This window comes from Dipodomys merriami, unplaced genomic scaffold (assembly GCF_024711535.1).
Source record: "Dipodomys merriami isolate MVZ:Mamm:240054 unplaced genomic scaffold, mDipMer1.0.p SCAF_602, whole genome shotgun sequence".
NCBI lineage: Eukaryota > Metazoa > Chordata > Mammalia > Rodentia > Heteromyidae > Dipodomys > Dipodomys merriami.
The window spans coordinates 631,416-643,621 of NW_027206183.1; the positions used below are offsets into that span (position 1 = coordinate 631,416).

At 39.3% G+C, this 12,206-nt stretch overlaps 1 non-coding gene across 1 annotated transcript; it reads left to right on the top strand.

Moving 5' to 3' along the window:
- Positions 1-343: 343 nt before the first annotated feature.
- Positions 344-450, top strand: LOC138814723 (U6 spliceosomal RNA). The gene has a single exon (XR_011368063.1). It is a non-coding gene; the product is annotated as a U6 spliceosomal RNA (small nuclear RNA).
- Positions 451-12,206: the final 11,756 nt, after the last annotated feature.

Consider the following 12,206-nt stretch of genomic DNA (forward strand, 5'->3'; position numbering starts at 1 on the left):
AATTAAATACATTTAAAATTTAAAACTTTTAACAACCTTAACACTTGCTGCAGTGTTCATTATGACAGGTGCCTTGTATAGAACAATTGAATTCCTCCTCCTACACATCTCTTGAACAACAAATATCTGGAATTATTTTGTTTTTGACATGCCAGTCTTGACTTTATTCTTAAATGTGTGCTTATGTAAGAAATGCATGGTACTAACAGTTTGTTGTATTGCTAACAAAAAAAAAAAAGAAATACATGCTTCTAAAATTCCACAAGAATTCTTTTGAACTTACTTTTTTTTGAATTGTCTAGTTTAAGAAAATCAATTACACTTTATATATAAAAAATGTTCTGTGCTCAATTAGGCAGCAAATACGCTAAAATTGGAACAATACAGAGAAGATTAGCATGGCCCCTGAGCAAGGTTGACATGCAAATTAGTGAAATGTTCCATATTTTTGCAACAACAGATGCTGGAGAGTATCTGGCCACAGGGAACTCTAGTGCATTCTTGGTGGGTGTGTAAACTTGTTCAACCACTTTGGAAAGCAGTATGGAGGCTCTTCAAAAGACTCCATATGAAGCTTTCCTATGACCCAGCAATCCCACTTATGGGCATTTACCCGAATGATCACAAACAAGACCATACTAAAACTACCAGCACAGCTATGTTTACTGCAGCATTATTTACAATAGCTGATATAGAGCCAACCCTGATGCCCCTCAGTAGATGAATGGATCAAGAAAATGTGGGTGTATATAAACAATGGAATGCTATGCCTCCATCAGAAAGAATAGTATCACCCAATTTGTTAGGAATTGGAAAGTCTTGGGAAAAAATTTATTAAGTGAAGTAAGCCAAGTCCAAAGAAACATAGGTCCCGTGGTTTCCCTTATTTTCAATAACTAATATATGTCTGAGATAAGCAGAATAAGTCAAAAGCTATGTGCATATGAGCAGATAAGATGATATTAAGGGAAATGAACCCTAAGACAGGGACACAAGTATGTTTTTTCTTTCTTGTTATTGTTTCTAACGTACTTATGATGTGCAATGTGATTTTTTTTTCTTTCTGTATATGTTCCTCCCCCACGCTATAACCCCTGTTTTCATTGTATTTGAAGTTGGTACACCTACATCCTGTGTATATGTTTCTCTAATTTGGTGAGGGGAAGGGAAATACAAAATGGTTAAATAGGGATACAGGTTAACTCATTGTAACAATGAGATGCACAAGACACTCTGTTGAAAAATGAACTTTACAATTTAGTCAGGGGGAGGGGGGAGGGGAGCGTATTTGTGGAGGTGGGAGGGAAGGGATGGTGGGAAGAGGGAACAATGCTTGTTAAGAAATGTACTCATTATTTGCTCCCATAAATGTGACACCTCTGTACAGTTTTTTTATAATAAAAATTGTATGAAAATGTTCTTATGTCTTGGTAGTGTAAAAATATCAGGAACAGAATAATGAAGGAATGTTGTAGACTGAGGTGAAGTCCATATAAAAATGTGCAAAACTGATGAGCGGTATATTGTGTTTTACATCATTTAAGTTACATTGAAAAAATAGGGAAGACCTAGAAGAATGAATTCTCTTTTTGATATCCTATCATAGTTCCTTAGCAGGATGAACTCTTTCCTCATTGTTGTAGAGGCATCATCAGATGAGAGGAACTGATTTTTTTTGTTGGCTTCCTTACATTTATTTGTCAGTTTATGAACTACTAGTTTATGTCTGAGACAAGAAGAAAAGGTCAGATAAGTTGATGCTAGATGAAATGAACCCCAAGATAAGTAGTCAAATGTTTTTTTTTTCTTTCTTGCAATTGTATTTAACATATTTATAAGATGATTTCTTTGTTGCTTTGTATGTCTGTCCCCCACGGTATAATCCCTGCTTTCATTGTATTTGATGTTGTTATAATTTGTGGAGTGGAAGGGCAAAAACAAACCGTTTAAATACTGATATAGGTGGACCTATTACAACAATGAGTTGGACAAATCCTTATGTTGAAAAACGAACTTTCCAACTTTGGCAGGGTAGGGAAGGTAGAAGGATGGGAAGGGGAAACAAAGGAGGTAGCAGCAATGCTTGATAAGAAATGTACTAATTGCCTTGCCAATGTAATTTTAACTCCTCTGTACAGTATTTTCACAATAAAATTTTTTTAAAAAGAAACTAAGGGAAATTAGACACACAGGCTTTGGAAAGTGTAAGGTCTGCTCCTAGATGGCAAGCAGACTCCACCCTCCTCGCAGCAAATTTTGTACCCAGTACTTGCGTTATCTAGGCAACTGGCACAAATGGAAGAGGTCACATCTGCATCTGCTGAGGTGACATCTGAATTTGATGTGGCCACAAATTTCTCCGCCCATAACTTAGATAAGGTCTAGCTCAGGCCCAGATGACCTTTCTCTGCTCTTTTATAGCTCTTTCTCATCTCTTTCCTTCTCTTCTCTTTCCCAGGTCTCTTCTCTTTCCTCGCTCTCTCTTTCCCACCTTTCCCAGATGCTCTCTATTCTAGCTCTTTTCTAGCTCTTTTCTAGCTCTTTTCTCTCTCTTTCTCAGCTCTTCAAGCTCTCTTTCCCAGGCCTTTCCCCACCACGTTGAGGACCAAGATGGTCTGGTGTCAGCTGGAATGATGAATAAACCTACTCCTTACCTGAATACCACGTACATGCTGCTGTTCTTCCTTAGCTAACTCTTTTTAAAATCCTAACAGAAAATGACCATTTAGGATGAATGATATTTGATTTTACAATCAGAAAAATGTTTAAAAAATTATATAGATATAAAATACTCCAAAAGATTTATTCTATGAATCTATCTCTTGGAACAAATGATACGAAGTTGATTAATGTATTTTACGATAATACATATATTCACATACCTATTTATGTTCACATAAATTTCACTTAAACAACAATTAAATGACTATATTTCTACCATCTACTTGGAGTATACTTAAATCTCTAAAAATGACTATGCTGCTGCTATAAACAGCAATTCCCCAATTGTCCTCCACAGAGGGCATCCACAGCGTACTTTGTGATAGGGCCAAAGCCTGAGTCAAGAAACTTCCCAATGGTGCCCAGTGGGTAAACTGTTTTGATTTGGTTTAAAGAAAACTAAAAAGAAACATTATTAATACCTTGCTCTTTCGTGATATGGAGACCACCTATGAGAAAGAGTTCCTACCTTCCTCTTCAACACAGTTGTAATGAAAAAGGAAGGGACAAGACTGTGAACTTACGATGCACAGAGTTGAGTGCCATGCACTGGGAGTCAAGGCGGACCATTAGTCGAGAAACAAGGAGTTGCAAGTCTAACCCACAAGACACGGCAACATCAGGCAGGCCATAGGCAGTGACAGTGAATTTGTAGCCCCATTCATTATTACTGCTGTCAGAATGAAAGAGCACCATCCTTAAACGTCACGTTCTAGAGAGAAAAAAAAGTCATGTGGTCAACAAGATGGAAGGAGGCAACAACTCAGCAGTTAAGTATATTCTTTGTGACTCAAAAAAATCTTAAAAGCGGTCTCCATTTCTATAAGTTCAAAATGATTAAGGGAGAAATGTACACAGATGATACCAAAACACAAAACTCACAACTACATTTAGAAAGCAGAATTAGTAGAAAACTGCTGCTCAGCTTTCTAAAACTCAAGTGACTATCTGCTCAACCAGTGATCACTGGCTCAGTTCTTTGTTCTCAACCAAGACCCTTGATAGGAGAGAGAAGTAAACAGTCTGAAGCAGGTTGCAGCCCAGATATTAAACAGATCTGTCAGCCGGGCTCCTAGCTTTCACCATGGTTTAAGTCTTTCTCTTGGATCCACTGGCCCTTCTGAACTCAGAGATTAACAGCTCTTTAATTTATTCTGGACAACACTGGTATTAGCAAATTTCCTATGAAGAGCCAGATAGTTAAATTTTTAGCTTTTGTGGGCTGCATAATCTCTACTGCAACTGTTCCTTTCTACAAGTAGAGTATCAAAGCAACCCTTAGAAATATGGGTGTGGTTACATTCTAGAAATGTGCCAGTATTAAGGTTTGTACTTAGAGCTTTGAGTATTTTTCAGCTATTTTGCTCATGGCTGTCATTCTACCATTCAAACCATGTCTCCACTCTGGCTTTTTGCTGGTTGAGATAGGGCTCTCTTAGATTTGTCTACCTAGGCTAGCTTTAAATCTTATTCCTCAAATATCAACCTGCTGAGTAGCTAGGATTTTGAACAATATGACCATGAGCCACCAGAGCCTAGCTAGTCCTTCTCTTTCTACACACCATACCATTATTGCTCTAAAGTTGGAAAAAGGACAAGAATTGCTACAGAAGTACTTATTTACCTTGTTTGGGGAATATGACTTACCTTAGGCCACTTATAAGTACCAACTTTGTGTCAGTGTGTCTTCCCACCTCTAGAGTCTGTAAATTCCAGATAATCATACCTGTGAAGGCATAATCTCTATTATATTCTTTCTCTTGTTTTTGATCCACTATTGCTTGGAAGAAAAAACATGTGAGTCTTAGCGCTTTTTGGTTTCACACCTCTCATCAAATTCCACTTCAAAATAGGTTGCCCTTGGGCTAACAAAGACAGATACTTCATGGCAGTTATTTTCATAGTTATAGGCAGATTTCTTGGGCCATATATGTAATACCACAGGCTGTTCCTGCTGCCAGGTCTCAACATCCAGCTAGGCAGACAAATGAGTAAGAGAAAATTCCAGATATTACTACACAACCAACTGTCAAAATAAACTATCAGTGCTGTAGATCACAGGCTTTGACAGCCCTGATGAAATTTTATACAGGCTAATCTGATTTTCCTGTCTACGCAGAGATCAATAGACATCTATCACTTAGCAGAAGTGCATTAGGATTATACTTTAGGGACTCATGCTTTTATCTTTTAGCAGTGACACAACTATTTTTAAAAATAAGTATTAGTATGAATTCCACTGGAGAAAAACACTGAATTAAAAGTTTAAAGAGCTCACATTTTTACTTAGGACCTTGGCATGTCTAAGACCACTCTTTTTTTCCTCTAAAAAATAAAGTTTTCTTTTTAGCTCATGATTCTAATCCTAGTTACCCAGGAGACTGAGATCTGAGGATTGCAGTTTGAAGTCAGCTTTGTCAGGAAAGTCTTATCTGTAATTAAAAGCCAGAAATAGGTCAAGTGGTAGAATGCTAGTCTTGAGAAAAAGGGGCTAAGGGATAGTGCCCTGGCTCAGAATTCAAGCCCCAATACTGGCAAAAAAAAAAAAAAAACGATTAAGATTGGATGCTGTGGCTCAAGTGGTAGAGCACTGGCTTTGAGCTGAAAAGCTCAGGAACAGTGCCCAGGCTCAGTTTAAGCCCCACAACCAACAAAAACATCAGGGTTGGAGGCATGGATTAGTTGGTTGGTAGTGCACTACCCAATGAGCCAAAGCAACAGGTACTAAGTTTGAGTTCCAGTCTTACACCAAAAAACAAAATGAGAAAATAAAAAAGATCTGCTAAATGTACATGCCCTTTCTATTACCATCAGGCAGTTATGAAACTCAAAAAGACTGTGAACAAATCTTATATAATAAAAATTAAGTATGGGAGATAATTCTTTTAAATACTAAACCTTCTTATTTGTCTTTCCATGTACATTTTCTCTTTTAGACTTCATTTTTTGTGTGTGTGTGCCTGTCATGGGGCTTGAACTCAGGGTCTTGGTGCTCTCCCTGAGCTTTTTCATTCAAGACTAGCACTCCACCACTTGAGCCACAGCTCAAGCCTACCCCTCCTCATTAGTCCCCCTCCCCCCCAACTGGTTATTTGGAAATAAGAGTCTCACAGGCTTTCCTGCCTGCACTGGCTTCAAATTGAGATCCTCAGATCTCAACTCCTGAGTAGTTAGTATTACAGGTATGAGCTACAAGCACCTGGCTAGACAAAAGTTACAGTCTTTATTTACATAGATTTTATGTAACTTAATATAACCTAAAATGATTGGATAAATGATTGGATAAAATGATTGGATATACAGCTTTTTGGCCTCCTTTCTTGTGCTAATGACAAATCAAGATGATATTTACTATCCCTGTTGGCAAAAATACCAATAAAGCTTCTAGAGGCAACTTATTTGTATATATCTGTAGTCCAGTAGGTTTTATATGGTAGAGTCATATCTCTCTGAAGAGAGGAAGCAAAATAGGTTCAGGGCCAACTGAAGTTACCTTGCTCAGTCCTCCTTCAGGGTCATTGTAGAGCTTCTTCAACAGCTCTGTTAAGGTACTGAACTCTCTCAAGAGAGTACATTGTGAAATGTCCAAAGAACAGAAGTCTAGGAGAAAGATGACCTAAAGGAAGATGAAGGAAGTACTCAGTATTCACTGCACATGCTGGTATTTCCACCAGCCCCCTCCTGGTTATTGAAAATAGCCACTTCTCCTTACCAGTTCATGAGCTGCCATGGAAAACACTGAATTACACAGTTTTTCTTTTTTTTGGGGGGGGGGAGTCTGGTCGTGGGGCCTGAACTCTGGGCCTGGGCTCTGTCCCTCAGCTCTTCAGCTCAAGGCTAGCACTCTACCACTTGAGACACAGCGCCACTTCTGGCTATTTTTTTCTTTTTGCTTATGTGGTGCTGAGTAATCGAACCCATGGCCTCATGCATGCAAGCAAGTGCTCTACCACTGAGCCACCTTCCCAGCCTTACACAGTTTTTCTACTATGTTTTTTCCACTATACTGTGACAAAAGGGATTCCAAAATCACTCTCATGCTTACCAGAAACTGTTACATATCTATCAAAACATAAAGTAGTTAATATTTTATATGGTAAAAACATCATTTACTACATTATTACCAAGGGCAAAGCTAGGGAGGGCTATAGAAGCTGACTACCAAAACAGGGAGAAGGGAACAGCAGATCACAAGAACATTAAGCATCATCCTAATGAACAATGTCAATCTAATTACCTCTGAAAGGGAAAAGCAGTGAAAACTTCAGTAGTTGGTATGAGTGATAGTTAAGTTTAAGGTGATTTTTTGTGTTGCTTTTCAATGAAGTGGAGATATCACTCTAAGTTATATCTGATCCCAGCACACAGAAGGCTGAGGAAGAACTGAGAATTCAAGCGCAGTCTGGGTAGACAGCAAGTTCAAGGCCAGTATGGGCTACACAGTGAAAACTTATCTAAAAAGAAGTGGTGCTGCCTGTAGTCCTAGCTACTTGGGAGGACTCCAGTTTAAGGTCAGCCTAGACAAGAAGTTTCAGAGAACTCATCTTGAGCAACCACATTTCAACCAATAAAAATCTGAACATATGATTATATATTTGTAGTTCCAGATATTTGGGAAGTACAAATAGGAAAATTGCCGTCCAAGCTGGCACAGACATAAATGTAATACTCTATTTGAAAAATAAGTTAAGTAAAAAAAGGGGTGTGGCTGACTTATACATGCTTAGCAAACACAAAGCCCTGAATTCAAATACCAGTACTGTGAAGGAGTGAAAGAGAAAGGGAGAGGGGAAGGGAAAAGGAAAAGGGGAAAAGAAAAGGGAGGGGGGAAGGAAAAGGGAAAAATAAGAAAAAATGACCAAATGAGTCAGCTCTTACCCTTCCCTTTCCTTTAGTTTACAATGTGTCCGTGAATCAAGGGTTCTGATCTAAAGCCAAGGCCTAAGTGGCCTGATCCAGAACTCTAAGCATTTTGTCATAATTGCTGAGACCAAATTTGGCAGAAGTGAACAGTCAATTTCTCACCATCTGTTGGATTTCATACAATTTTCGGTCGATTTACAGGAAACAAGTATCAATATTTTCAGTGACTTATAAAAGTCATAGATTTTAAAGGCTCAATACTTTCTTTTCTGGGTGATGATTAACAGAGATGGAAGACTCCCGTGACATGGAATAATATCATTTAAGAGTGCTGTATGATTGCAAAGAGAATGACTAGGCAGTAGAATGACCAAATTCTAAATAAAAACACTAGTGCTAATGGCTCATAACTGTAATCCTAGCTACTCAGCAGGCTAAGATCTGAGGATCAAAGTTTGAAGGCAGCCCAGGCAGGAAAGTCCATGAGACTCTATCTCTAGCTAACAAGCAAAAAGCCAGAAGTGGAACTGTGTCAAGTGTCAGAGTCCTCATCTTGAGCAAAAAAGCTAAGGGAAAGTGCCTAGGCCCTAAGTTCAAGTACTGGCACCTCCTTCCCCCCGCAAAAAAAGAAAAAAGAAAAGAAGGCTAGGCACTGGTGACTAATGCATGTAATCCTAGATACTCAGGAGACTGAGATATGAGGACTGGGGTTCTATGCCAACTTGACTCTCATCTCCAATTAACCAGCAAAAGACCTGGAAGGGGTGCTGTGGCTCAAGTAGAGCACTAGCCTTAGGTAATAAAGCTCAGCAATCAGGCCCTAGGTTCAAGACCCAGAAATGGCACAAAAAAGACAAAAATAAGCTGAACAAGGTGGTGACACAGGCTTGTAATTTCAGCACTTGAGAGGCTGAGGCAAGAGAGTCACAAGTTCAGGACATTCATCAGCTACATAGTGAGATATGGTCTCAACAAAACAAAACCTTCCAAATAACAAAAACAAAAGCAGAAATAACTATAGATCTGAACTGAAATAAGCCATATACATCCTTGATGCATGAGTTATAATTATCTGTTTTCATGGATTGTGTATTGATACTCACATTTTTCTATAAGGTCCACAGTAAGATCTTTGGCTCCAGATCTTTGCTCTTCAGTTGCAGATAGCACCAGGAGAACAGGCTACTTTGCACAGATCAGAACAGAAAAAAGAGCACAGAGCCAACTTCCCCTGGTGCCTCACTGAGCATCATCAGCTCACACTACAAAGAAACAGACAAACAGGAAATGTCCAAATAAGGTGTTCCCCGAACTTGGGCAGGAAATATCTCTATAGAAGCAGCGGTCACTGGCAAAGCAAAAACAAAAAAATACTATGTGTATGGGGCAAAGTTATGAAAGAGCTTTCAATCCAGAATTGAACCAAGAAAAATGGTGTTAGGAAAACTTCCCTATTGCTCTGCAGTTTTGTGGAACCTATAAATATTCTTTTTGCTCCACAAGACATCTTCTGCACCCCAAGACGCCCACCCTATTGTTCATCTCTTTCTTGTAATGAATCTTCTGTCTCTGGGCCCTTCTCCTGAGTCTTCAATCAAATCTCTCGCTAGCAGAGTTGAGGGAGAGTTGAAAAGAAGGTGTGAGTTTGATCAAGGTACATTGCATGAGTTTTATTTTGTTTTGTTTTTGTCAGTCATAGGGCCTGCACTCTGGGCCTGGGCGCTGTTCCTCAGCTCTTCAGCTCAAGGCTAGCTCTCTACTTCTTGTGCCACAACGCCACATCTGGCTTTTTCTGCTTATGTGGTGCTGAGGAATCAAATCCAGGGCCTCATGCATGCAACACAAGCACTCTACCACTGAGCCACCTTCCCAGCCCCCACATTGTATGAGTATATGGACATGTCAAAATAAATCTACCATGTACCATAAATTGATAATAAAATATGGAAAAAATAAAGATAATCCATCATTGAAGGACAATAGGAAAATCACATTTTCGAGCAATTCATTTGAAAATGAAAATATAAATTCAAACATCAAAAATTGTTATGCTATAGTCATGTGACCTCTTTATTAGGTTTAAACAACAATAACAACAACAAAAACAGCATTGCTTGTGATATCACTGATATTGTGTGACTGGGGGCAGTGATCTCACTAAATGTTAGCTCTTCATTTTTGGAAAAGCATGTCTAATTTCAGGCTAAAGACCAGTGTCAAGGTACTTGAAGAACTAGGAGCTACATATTGTTTTTAAATGGTAAATATATATCACTAAAAAGAACAGAAGCATTTATTTGTTCTTTTGGTGGCAGTTCTGGAGCATGAGCTAACGACCTGAGTGCTGTCCCTCAGCTTTTTTGCTTGAGGCTACTACTGCTCTATTACTTGAACCACATCTCCAATTCTGGCGTTTCTGGGGAGTGGGGGGAAAAGATGTGGTTAATTGGAGATAAAAAAATTATTATATTCTGGGCTGTGAAGGTGGCTCAGTGGTAGAGCGCTTGCCTTGCATGCATGAGTCCCTGGGTTCAATTCCTCAGCACCACATAAGCAAAAAGGAAAAAGCCGGGAGTGGCACTGTGGCTCAAGTGGTAGAGCGCTAGTCTTCAGTTGAAGAGCTGAGGGACAGCACCCAGGCCCAGAGTTCAGGCCCCATGACCGGATCCAAAAAAAAAAAATTATTATATTCTTTCCTGCCCAGACTGGCTTGGATCTCAGCTATCTGATTAGCTGTAATCTAGCACCTGGTGAAACCTTTAATTTTTTAAAAAATTTTTACTTTTGCCAGTCCTGGGGCTTGAACTCAGGACCTGGGCACTGTCCCACAGCTTCTTTTGCTCATGGCTAGCACTCTACCACTTGAGCCACACCACCATTTCTGGATTTTTCTATATATGTGGTAATGAGGAATCAAATGGCAGGCTTCCTGGATGCTAGGCAAGCACTCTAGCACAAAGCCACATTCCCAGCCCAACCTTTAATTTTTAAAAGCGTAATTTACAAAGGATTGAAATTGGACCACTGTGTGGAATCTCTCTATAAGGAGGATGTTTTTAGAAAACATAATATTTTAAGTTAGGAGAATTGACTAAATGACTACAGAATTTATAATTTCTAAATGAAAGAAGTAGCCAAGTAGCTTGTAATCTTCCTACCATTGAAAATGCTTAGAGATGTCTGTTGAAGATGAACCTGTATACTAATGAGCCCAAACTTTAGAAATGCCCATTCAATTTGTGTCTGATTTTTTGTGTACCTGAAAAAAAAAATTGTGCCTATATGTTGGAAGGGAAGATGGGATTTTCTCACTTTTTTATTTTATTTTAAAAACCTACTTGAAAATAATTCATGATCTTTTTGTAACTCTTTGTCATCTTTGTTCTTTGGACTTTCTCTGAAGGGGCATCTAACCTCCATAGGGTCTGTCACATAAGAATTATGAAGTTGGAACTGGGAAGGTGGATCAGTGGTAGAGTGTTTGCCTTGCATGCTTGAGGCCCTCAGTTCGATTCCTCAGCACCACATAAGCAGAAAAATCTGGAAGTAGTGCTGAGACTCAAGTGGTAGAGTGCTAGTCTACAGCTGAAGAGCTGAGGGACAGCACCCAGACCCAGAGTTCAGGCCCTATGAACGACATACAAAAAAAATAAAGAAGAAGAAGAAGAAGAATTATAAGTAGCCGGGCATCAGTGGCTCAGGCCTATAATCCTAGATACTGAGGAGGCTGAGATCTGAAGATCGCAATTCAAAGCCAGCCTGGGCAGAAAAGTCGTTAGACTCTTATCTCCAATAAATCACCAGAAAACCAGAAGTGGCATGCCACGCCTACCCCAGTAGAGTCTGCTTAGCATGGGAAACCATCTATCAGACCATGATAGGGGCCTCGAGACCTATCTCTGAGTTTTGGGACTTCACCGAAGTCTACCTCGGAGAATGGGGCTTTACAGAAACCTATCTCCAAGTTTTGTGACTTCACCGAAGTCTACCTCGGAGAATAGGGCTTCTAAGAGGCCTACTCCTGGGAAAAGGCTGGCAAAACCCCTGGAAAAGATGTGTTTCTGCCTATCTTTTCCTCATACGAGTGCCTATTAATCTTTTACTGTTTCTACTGCTCATTGTACTTACTCATTGTCAACGTTCCCTTATTCAAAGCTCTTAAGAGTGTTTGACGACTCCAATATCTGATGAGTGTCTTAAAAATATGACTAACTCACCAGAGTTAAGTGCTACCCTGAAACCCCTCTTATGGAAGCTAGTAGACGAGCCATAAGCAAATATAAAAGTATTGGGGGTTTCACAAAGTCACTTCAGCAGAAGGAATTGTAAGAAATTTACAAGAAGCTGTAGGCTCAGCTAGAACAGAAAGAATGTATGGCAATTGCTGAGATAACTACTTAGGAGAAAGAACTTCCTCATTTACTAAGAGACTTGCCAAATCTAAGTCTCCTTGGTGTTTACTATTAAAGAAGAAACAGGAAAGATCTTAATGGGACAGTTAAGGCCTCTATAGAAAAAAGTAGTGGTTAATTGGTGACAATCATCGAAACCCATTGTATTTCTTAAAAATAGAGGTAAAGCCGGAAACAAGTGACTATCAGGCGACCAGTTGGTGACCACCC